Below are 11,514 nucleotides of genomic sequence, written 5' to 3'. Positions count from 1 at the left end.
CTAAAATAATTTATCTATAACCATCAGCAATCATTACTTGTAATGGGGATAAGTAGAAGTCTTCCCAGTAAGATCAAGTGTAAACAAGTATACACACTATCCCCAATATTATTCAGTATTTTACTGGAAATCCTGGCAATACCAATAAGAGAAGAAAAAAATAAAAGAAATCAGAATATGGAACGAGTTGATAAAACTATTTTTTTCTTTCCAGCTGTTGTGCTGATATAATTCGAAAATCTAAAAGGCAACTAAAAGGTTAGTTGAAACAATTAGTAATTACAGCAAAATGGAAGGATATAAAGTAAATTCACATAAATCATCAGTATTTCTCTATAACATGCAAACTTGTAAGAAGAAATAATAAAAGATATCTCATTAGAAATAGTTGAAGACAGTATAAAATAATTGAGATTACACCTAACGAAACAAACCCAGGAACTGTATATACAAAATTATTTTTAAAAATGACGTTATCGGAGGCAGAGTCAAGATGGTGGACTAGAAAGGCTCACCCAGGGTCCTCCCCACAGCCCATAAAATACCTGTAGAGAGGGACTCTCAACAAATTTTCGAGCAGCAGAAGCGGAGAAGAACAAAGTGGAGGAGATTTTCAGTCCATCGTGACCTGAAAGGTCCACGGTGACCTGAAAGACCCACGGAAACGTTGGTTGCACCAGACATGGCACCCAGCCCAGGATCCAAAGTGAGAAGAGAAGCAATGGGGGGCAAGATAGGATGGAGGGAAATATAGTTAGTCTTACACAACATGACTATTATGGAAGTCATTTGCAAAACTACAGAGATATGTCCTATATTGAATTTCTTGCTTCCCAAAGGGAATGGGTGGGGAGGGAGGAATGAAGAGAAGTTGGAAGTCAAAGTTTTGGGAACAACTGTCGAGTATTTTTCTTACTACTAGGAAATAAGAAATACAGGTAATGGAGTATAGAAAGTTCTCTGGCCCTACAGGACAAAAGAGAAGATGGGGACAAGTGAAGGGAGGGATGTTAGAAGAGAGAGCAGGTTGGTGATAGGGGCAATTAGAATGTTCGGCATTTTGGGGAGGGGAGAGGGGAGAAATGGGGAGAAAATTTGGAACCCAAAATTTTGTGAAAATGAATGTCAAAAGTTAAATAAATAAATTTAAAAAAATAAAAATGATGTTATCAAAATAATATCAGATTTAAATAATTGGAGAAATATTAATTGCCCATGATAAGGCAGTGACAATATATTAAAATGACAATTTCACTCAAACTAATTTGTGTGGTTAATGTTATCTCAATTAAATTGCCAAAAAAAATATTTTACTGCATTATTAAAAATACCAAATTTCTTTTGGAAGAACAAAAAGCCAAGAATATCAAAGGAACTAATAAAAAATGTTAAAGGAAGATTTAGCAGTGCCAGAGCTTAAACTATTAGGTAGCAATTGTCAAAACTGTCTGGTACTGGCTAAGAAATAGAAAGGTAGATCAAGTGAACAGAATTGACCCAATGTACAGCAGCAAATAAATATAGCAACCTTGTATTTGACAGGTGTAAAGACTTTACATTTTAAGGTAAGAATTTATTATTTGGTAAATATTGTTGAAAAATTTGGAATACAGTACTGCAGAAACGGAGCATATCTTACACCATTAACAAGATAACGTCAAAAATGATACATGATCTAGATATAAAGAGAGATATCACAAGAAAATTTGAATAACATGGAGCATATTACTTTTCGGACTTGTGGAGATGAGAACAATTTATGAATAAAGGAGAGGTAGAGAGCAATATGAGGTATAAAATAATTTCAGTTACATCTTAAGAAGTATGCAAATAAAACAAATGTAACAGAAGGAAAGCAGAAAATTGGCAGGAAGAAATATAAACCATATCTCAGATAAGGTTTCATATCTCAAATATGTAAAGAACTTTGTTGAATCCACAAGAATTTGTCATCCCCCAATTGTTGAATGTGCAAAGGATATGAAAAGGTAGTTTTCCAATGAAGAAAGTCAAGCAATTTATAGGCATTTGAAAAAAATTGTTAGAAAAATGCAAATTAAAACAATCTTGAGATATTATTTTACAACTACCAGATTGCTTCAAAAGATTGAAAGATAAAGCAACAAATGTTGGATGAGATGTGGAAAATTGGGAAACTAATTCATTTTGGTGGAATTTTGAACTGATCAAGACATTTTGCACAACAGTCTGGAATTATGTCCAAAGTGTTATTAAGCTGCCTATACTATATGACCCAGCAATATCACTATGAAGTGTATTTAAATAGACAATTAGGGAAAAAGAAAGGGAACCTCTATGTTTTAAAATATTTATAGCAATCATCTTTGTGGTGGCAAAGAGCTGGAAAATACAGTGATGTCCATCAAGTGGGGAATGGCTGCATAAATTGTGATATATGATTTTGATGGAATACTACTGTGCTATAAGAAATGATGAGCTCTATGATTTTAGGGGGAAAAAACGTTGATAGACTTGCATGAAATAATGAAGAGTAAAATGAGCCAAACCAAGTGAACATTATATAAAGTAATAGCAGTATTGTTATAAGGACAACTTTGGATGAATGAGTCTTTTAACACATGAATGAACAAGTCACTTTGACTATTTTAAGTGCCCAAATTAACTGCAGAGGACATATGAAGAAAGATGCTATATGTTTCCAATGAAAGAATTGATAAATAGAAGTATGTATAGAATAATTTTACATATACACATATTTGTTTCGAACTGTAGCCATCTCAAGGATGGGGGTGGGGGAGAGGAAAGAAAAGAAAATGGAAATGCAGAAGTTAACTTTATTATGCATTTAAAGGGAATATCCAGTCGTAAAAATAAAAAAGACAATTAGTGGGACAAAGTAAGGATTTTCAAAGGATATGGAAAAGAAGTTGATGCAGCTGTCATGGTATTAAGAGGAACTGAAAAGACCAGGATAATGACAACTTGGCAATTTGAATCACACACATGCAGTTTGCAACAGCATTTCTCTGGGCAGAGCTAATAACAAGAAAGACAAGGAATGAAGATTGTACTTCCAAGAAAGGCATGTGGCATGTTCCTGTGGCCTGTATTTAATGAGCAATGGTTATATTTCTTCCCTAACCTGGTGACTCATAACCATGCCAAAAAGTAAGTCTTATCTCCTTCTAAAAAGGACAAAATGTTCACAGTTATCTTCCTGATAGTCTGGGTTCTTAGTAACAGTGAAGTTTTCCTTATAAAGGAGGGAGTGGTAACATACACACACGTATACACATATGTTTACATATATATATATATACACACACACACACATATGCATATGGATGTGTATATGTATACATATATATATTTACAAAACAGCTAATATATAGCATTAATAAAATATTTTGAGATTTGTTCAACACTTTACAAATAATTTATCCTTCTAACAAACTTGTGTGGTCAGTGCTATTAATATTCCCAATGTACAGATGAGAAAACTAAGTCAGGTAGAAGTGAAGTGCACAGCCTAGACGAAATTAACGAGTATTTGAGACTAGATTTGAACTCAAGTTCCTGATTCCATTTTTCTGTCTACTGCACCATCCAACTGTCTCTGATACAGAAAGGTACTGCTCTATTATGGGACGAGGTTGGATTTTTGAAGTGCATCTGAGAAAGAAGAAAAGGAAAACCAAGAGGGGCATTGGAACTAGAACTTAGAAGTAAAATTCAGTACCTTCTGAAGAGGTGTGAGCTGGGTTCTCTGATGAGGAAGCAGCTACTTATCCTCCAAGAAACAGGAATATACATACCATGTGCAGCCACATTGAGGAATGATCAAAGGAAGAACACAATATAACAGTGCTTGTGGACCATGTTTATTGGCCTTCAATTGTTGTTTCTTAACAGTCATGAATTAACCTCTTGGATTCAGGCTATCCCAACATGTAGCTTATCAGAATTAGTTTTGTGTGATTTGTTGATAGGTAAAGAAATGTTCCCTTTTTAATCCCTTAGGTGTATATTTTCTGAACTGCTCTCAAAGTAATTCTCTTGACTTAGAGACTAAGTCCATATGTCTTACCTAAAACCCCAATGAGAAGCCACATGTTATTTTCAGTCTTTCAGAATACACTTTTAATTTTTTATCACCTTGAAGGAGTGATAGACAATAGCCTTCCTACCCTCTAATATACTCAAATAAGAGACTATTTTTTCAATCATCCTTTCCCTTTCCAAGACAATCACAAAAAATGGAGTTACCAATTTCACTTCAGAAATAAATCTTCAATAACAACCTGGACCTGAATGTATGGTTGAATATATACTTGTATTAACATTATTTTTATAATTAAATAATAGCATTGCCTGTTTGTATGGTGAAATTTTAATTTTAGTTATTGTATTTCTTTCTTTTGCTGAGCAGTGAATAAAAAATGTTGCCCTCCTTCTATAAAGTGTATTCACGGGATGGCATCATTGGATTCATACTAAATCTCTATTTTCCTGATTTTCCTTATTAAACATTTTTCCTTTCTATTGAAATAGTGAAAATCAGTGGGTAGAGCCAAGATGGCAGAGTAGAAACAGATACCTGTAGAAGCTCCCCCTCATAAGCCATAAAATAACTGTAAAAAAATGACTCTAGACAAATTCTAGAGAAGCAGAAGCCATAAAATGGCAGAATGAAAGAGATTTCTAGCCCAAGGCAGCGTGAAAGGCCGAAAGGAAAGGTCTATCTCACCAGGTGTAGAGCGGAGCACAACCCAGCAAGGCCCCTGCTGTGTGACAGGGACAAGACCCAGAAAAGGCTTCAGTGAGCCACCAGCAACAACAGTACCAAGATTGCTCAACCCACAAATGCCAAAGGAAGCTTCAAAGGTCAGTGAGAAAGCTCCTTCACCCAGGAGAAATGAAACGAGGTCTGGACTGCTAGCAGCAGCTAGTGTAGCAGCAAAGTCCATTTTTGGAGTCCTCCTCCTATAGCTCCTGGGGGAATGGAGCAGCTGCTATGAGTCTCAGCCCTGAGTGCTGCCTTAGGAGGAGGAGGAGCACTGACTTGGTGGAGTTGCAGGCAGTTGTGGAGAGGGAATTCTACTCTCAGATTCTGGGCAGAAAACTTTTTGGTTGCTCCCAGACCAGTGTGAAGACCATGAGAGGAGTAAACCACTTTCCCTTGATTTTACCACCTTAGAGGAACTGAGAACTTCCAGGTCCCCAGAGTATACCCACTTCTTGAAAAAGGACTCAAAAGTCAAGTAACTAACAGGGAAAATGTCCAAAAAAGGGTAAAAATTAAGACCATAGAAGGTTACTTTCCTGGCAAACAGGTATTTTCTTCCATCTTTTCCAATGAAGAAGAACAATATATAATGTTAGAGGAAGTCAAGGCTTCTGCATCCAAAACCTCCAAAATAAATGTTCAATGGTCTCAGTCTGTGGAAGAGCTGAAAAAGGATTTTGAAAATCAAGTAAGAGAGGTGGAGGAAAAACTGGGAAGAGAAATGAGAGCGATGCAAGAAAATTATGAAAAGCAAGTCAACAGCTTGCTAAAGGAGACTCAAAAAAATGCTGAAGAAAACAACACCTTTAGAAATAAGCAACTAACTGTTGCTCCAGGTGGGGCGCATGGCAGCAAAAATGATGCCATCTGGGAGTCCTTTGCTCACCTCGGTAGTACTACTGCTGTTCTTGTGGGGGACTCTGGGAGTCCAGGGACTCTGAAGACACGTGAAGACTATCACAGAGAAGAACTGGAAGGAAGTGCTGGAAGGATAATGGATGATTGAATTTTATGCTCCATGGTGTCCTGTTTGTCAGAACTTTCAGCCAGAGCGGGAAGATTTTGCTGAGTGGGGGGAAGATCTTGAGGTTAATATTGCAAATGTGGATGTCACGAGCAGCCAGGTATCAGTGGTCGATTTATCATAACTGCACTTTCCCACTATGTACCACTGTATAGATGGAGAATTTAGAAGATATCAAGGCCCCAGGACTAAAGAGGACCTCATAAATTTCATAAATGACAAACAGTGGGAAAGTATTGATCCTGTTTCTTCATGGTTTGGGCCAGGTTCTTTCCTGATAAGCAGTGTGTTGGCTCTTTTTCAGCTATCTATGTGGATTAGGACTTGTCATAACTATTTTACAGAAGAACTTAAAATACCAGTTTGGGGATCCTATGCAATTTTCGCCTTAGTAACTCTGTTCTCAGGCCTAATACTGGGACTTATTATGGTATTTGTGGCAGACTTCCTTTGTCCTTCAAAAAGGAATAAACCTCAGCAGTATCCTTATTCGAAAAACTATTGCCAGAATCTGCGCATATTTTGAAAAAAATTGGAACAAGAAGAAGAGGAAGATGAAGATGATCATTCAGATGATGAATTGGAGAACAAAAATTCATCAGAAAAGGACTTTTCACAGACTGAAATGAGACAATGTATTGTCAGTCCTCCTTCAGTAGTGGATAAATCCTAGTTCTTAGTTAAGTTATTATTTTGACAAAAGCATGAAGAATGATAATCTAAACCTTTTGGTTTGAAATATCTTACTTGTACATTTGTAGCAGATATCTTTTCTGTAAATTCAGCAGTTTACTTTATTTAAAAATAGTATTAGCATCTGAAATGGAATCCTAAAATAGGCTTTGAAAACTGTCTGGTGGTTCAACCAGTTCCTTAAAATAGGAGATTCTGGTGTCAGACAGTGAGATAGATGTCCTTTTTCCTTTAATTGTAACTTGTTAACCCTTTTGAGGAATTTAAAGAGTTTATGCTAGTTGTTTTTTATTGTAGAGAAAATATTTGTTATTTATGTAAAACTTCTCAGTTTCACTCTTGGAAAAAATTAAGGAAAACTCTTTGCCTTAAGTGAGAATTTTTCTTAGTGTCTTGTAAGAAACACATATTTCACAGTAAACTTTTATCTTTTGTAGTCATGTAGGCCAAATTTTCCCCATGTTTGTGTTAATGTTAATAAAAATGACTGCTTTTAATTATTCTACTTCCCACACATGGTAACAATTAATAATAGAAACTTAGTGACCATAAATTTCATTATTATAATATGTTAATTTCATCTCAGGTCATCAATCATGACTTTTTTTGGTTATTTTCTGCAGTTAAAATACTTCCTTCTGCAAAAGATACTTTTAATGCTTTTCTTTAAATACACATTTTCTTACATTCCAAATTCTATTTTAACTTGATTTCTCAGGATTAAATGTATTTTATTTCCTGTGACCTTAAAGATCCATTTTTTTTTTAATTCTATGATCTTAATCTTTCTGAGGTGAAGGTAAAACATTTTTTATATTATTCAGGGTTTAAACTGTTTAGGAGAAAAACAATATTTTGAATTTTGGATAATTCAGGAATTAACATGGAAAAGGCTTGTTTTTATAAATTTCAAACTAACTTTTTCTGTGCAAATGAAGATATTAAAATCAGCATAAAATTTTAACATTGTCTATTTATAATTGAAATCACTCAAGTAATCCTATTTGGGTCTTGTGTCATTATTGTGCTTTTCATTTAACTTACTTTTGATAGAAAAATAAAAATTGCTAATAATTTGGTATCTGATCTATTCTGGGGCAAACATTTTAAATTTTAAACTATTCAGAAAATATTTTTCAACGTCTATTTTAAAAATCAGTATTTAGTGGTAACTTGCAAAAAATAAAAAAATACCCTACTCCAAGGTTCACTATTCAGATTGGAAAAAGCCTTTTACCTCTACTGATTTTCATGTGTTTTGTCTTCATTAAAGAAAATTCCTAATTTATTTTTGCCAAGTTTAATATATATTGTTATAGGCTTTTTAAATAACATTTCCAAGTTTTTGAAAAAACAACATTCCATTTTTTAGTATCCTGATTATTAATCTATTATAAAAGTAGTTACTTAACATGATTAGAGAACCGTATATGCCTACATACATATACACATATATATCCATACTTTGGAGAGTTGAAATCTAGAAAATGTGACTTGAAAGGAAAATAAAGATACAGGGAAGACCAAAACTTATGATAAGCTACCAGAGAAAAAATACCTTTGATCTCTTTAAAAAAAAATCTTTTGTATGCTTTCAGGATCTCCTTCCTCTAGATACTGCTGATATGAGCCACTAACTCTTTGTTTAATATTCTTTAAAAGGATTTTCTTTTAGAGTAATGAATATTCACAAACTAAAGACTCCTGAATTTCAAGAATGACCTCACATTTAATGTGACTATTTAAATTTTGTAAAAAAAAAGTGTAAGTTTTTCTAAACGTTTTGCTAATGAAAAAGAAACTACTTTTTACTTGTATATTAAAACAAAATAAACCTAATTGATTTGTAAGAAATGTTCAAAGGAATGCTTAAATGCATTTAAATGTATCACTTTCTTGGGGAGGGGATTGTTTTGTTTTTTTATTACATTCCATTTTAGATGATATTTTTATTTTTCTTTCTAAATCATTTTGTTTTTAATGATGCTCCATGAAAGGGTGCAAGATGTATAGTTAAGTCTTTACATTTTAATGGATAGAATCATCATGATTGCTATGTAGTGGAAATACCTTCATTTTTCTTGACTTTGTCCCAGCTAAGAAAACAGCGTCACAGCAGACCATGATTTTTAAAAGCTTTATTCTCTGTCTCTGCTATTTTTATATTTTCCAGATAATTTTATGTTAATTGCATCATCTTAATGTTTTTAAATAAAATTTTATTGTTTTTACCAAAAAAAAAAAAAAAAAGAAATAGGCAAACAATTGGCAAAAGAGGTCCAAGAAGTCACTGAGGGGAAGAATGCTTTAAAAAGCATAATTAGCCAAATGGAAAAGAAGGTTCAAAAGTGCACTGAAGAAAATAGCTCTTTAAAAATGAGAATGGAAGAGATGGAAGTTAATGACATTAGAGAAACCAAGAAATTACAAAATAAAACCAAAAGAATGAAAAACTAGAAGATAATTTGAAATATCTCATTGAAAAAAAACTGTCCTGGGATCGAAGGACATGGAATATGATATTCCAGAAATCAAAACAACTAGGATTAAACAAAGAATCACCTGCTCAGCAAAACTGAGTATAATACCTCAGAAGAAAATATAGTCATTCAATGAAATAGAGTACTTGCAAGTATTCTTGATGAATGTACCAGAACTCAATAGCACATTTGACTTTCAAACACAAGAATCAAGAGAAGCATGAAAAAGTAATCAGGAAAGAGGAATCATAAGGGACTTTCTAAAGATGAACTGTTTCCATTCCTACATGGAAAGATAATAGTTGTAATTCTTGAGGCTTTTCTCAGCATTTGGGTAGTTGGAGGGATTATACACACGCACACACACACACACACACACACACACACATATATATACACATACATATATATGTCTGTGTGTGTATACATATATCTACATCTATATCTATATGTATCTACATCTACACATCTATGTATCTCTATCTATATATCTACATCTACATCTACATCTATATCTATCTATCTATCTATCTATCTATCTATCTATCTATCTATCTATCTATCTATCTATCTATATATGTATTGACAGTGAGGACAGGGTGAGTTGAATAAGGAGGGGTGATATCCAAAAAAATAAAATTAAGGAATGAGAGAGGAATATGTTGGGAGGAGAAAGGGAGAAATGGAATGGGGCAAATTATCTCTCATAAAACAGGAAAGAAAAAGCTTTGTCAATGGAGAACCAAAGGGAGGAGGTGAGAGGGAAAAAGTGAAGATTACTCTCTTCATATTTGGTTTAGGAAAGGAATAACATGCTCACTCAATTTGGTATGAAAATCTGTCTTACACTATAGGAAATTAGGGGAGAAGGAGACAAGTGGGGTGGGGGGACGATAGAAGTAAAGGAAAATGAGAGGAAGGAGTAATTAGAAGTAAACACTTTTGTGGAGAGACAAGGTCAAAAGAGAGAATAGAATAAATGGGGGGGGCAGGATAGGATGGAGTGAAATATAGTTAGTCTTACATAACATGGCTACTATGGAAGTCTTTTGTAAAACTACCCATATATATACCCTATATTGAACTGTTTGCTTCTCATTGGGATGGGTAAGAAGAGAGGAAGGGAGAGAAGTTGGAACTCAAAGTTTTAGGAACAAATATTGACGATCGTTTTTGCATACAACTGGAAAGTAAGAAATACAGATACTGGGGTATAGAAATCTGTCTTGCCCTACAAGAAAAGAGAGAAGATGGGCATAAGGGAGGGGAGGGGTGTTATAAAAGGGAAAGCATATTGAATGAAGGGGTAATCAGAATCCAACGTGTTTTGGGGTGGAGGGAAGGGAGAGATGTGGAGAAATTTTGGAACTCAAAATTTTGTGGAAATGAATGTTGAAAACTAAGAACAAATAAATAAACTTTGAAAAAATAGTAAAAATCCTAACAATTTAATTAAAAAGTTACATATCTTGATCAGAGAACCATTTTACTAGGAGCTACTGCAGGTAAATGAGATAATGTCCCTATTGGAATCATGAATTTCTTATCCACAGATACGTTTTCATATTTTTATGTCTTTAGTCTGAAAAATCTTGTACCAACATATAGACACATATTTGTATGTATTACTTTTTTTAAAATTTTTATTTTTTTAATCTATTTATATAACTTTTAACACTCATTTTCACAAAATTTTGGGTTCCAGATTTTCTCCCCATTTCTACCCTCCCCCACCCCAAGATGCCTAGGATTCTAATTTCCCCTATCACCAATCTACCCTCTCTTCTAACATCTATCCCTTCCCTTGTCCCCATCTTCTCCTTTGTCCTGTAGGGCCAGATAATTTTCTATACGTCATTGCCTGCACTCGTTATTTCCTAGTAGCAAGAACAGTACTGGACAATTATTCCTAAAACTTTGACTTCCGACTTCTCTTCATCCCTCCCTCCCCACCCATTCCCTTTGGGAAGCAATCAGTTCAATATGTGCCATATCTCTATAGTTTTGCAAATGACTTCCATAACAGTCATGTTGTGTAAGACTAACTATATTTCCCTCCATCCTATCCTGCCACCCATTGCTTCTCTTCTCTCTTTTGATCCTGTCCCTCCCCAAGAGTGTTGACTTCAGATTGCTCCCTCCTCCCATTGCCCTCCCTTCCATCATTCCTCCAACCCAGCTTAACCCCTTCTCCCCCACTTTCCTGTATTGTAAGATAGGTTTTCATACCAAAATGAGTGTGCATTTTATTCCTTCCTTTAGTGGAATGTGATGAAAATAAACTTCATGTTTTTCTCTCACCTCCCTTCTTTTTCCCTCCACTAAAAAGTCTTTTGCTTGCCTCTTTTATGAGAGACAATTTGCCCCATTCCATTTCTCCCTTTCTCCTCCCAATATATTTCTCTCTCACCGCTTAATTTCATTTTTTAAAGATATGATGCCATTCTATTCAATTCACTCTGTGTTCTCTGTCCCTGTGTGTGTGTGCCTGTGTGTGTGTGTGTGTGTGTGTGTGTGTGTGTGTGTAATCCCACCCACTACCCAGATAC

At 34.6% G+C, this 11,514-nt stretch overlaps 1 pseudogene; it reads left to right on the top strand.

The window, feature by feature from the left end:
* Positions 1-5,625: 5,625 nt before the first annotated feature.
* Positions 5,626-6,553, top strand: LOC140531047 (thioredoxin-related transmembrane protein 1 pseudogene; annotated as a pseudogene).
* Positions 6,554-11,514: the final 4,961 nt, after the last annotated feature.

This window comes from Notamacropus eugenii, chromosome 3 (assembly GCF_028372415.1).
Source record: "Notamacropus eugenii isolate mMacEug1 chromosome 3, mMacEug1.pri_v2, whole genome shotgun sequence".
Taxonomy (NCBI): Eukaryota; Metazoa; Chordata; class Mammalia; order Diprotodontia; family Macropodidae; genus Notamacropus; species Notamacropus eugenii.
The sequence above is the reverse complement of the archived record's forward strand: the minus strand, read 5'-3'. Positions and strand labels throughout refer to the sequence as shown.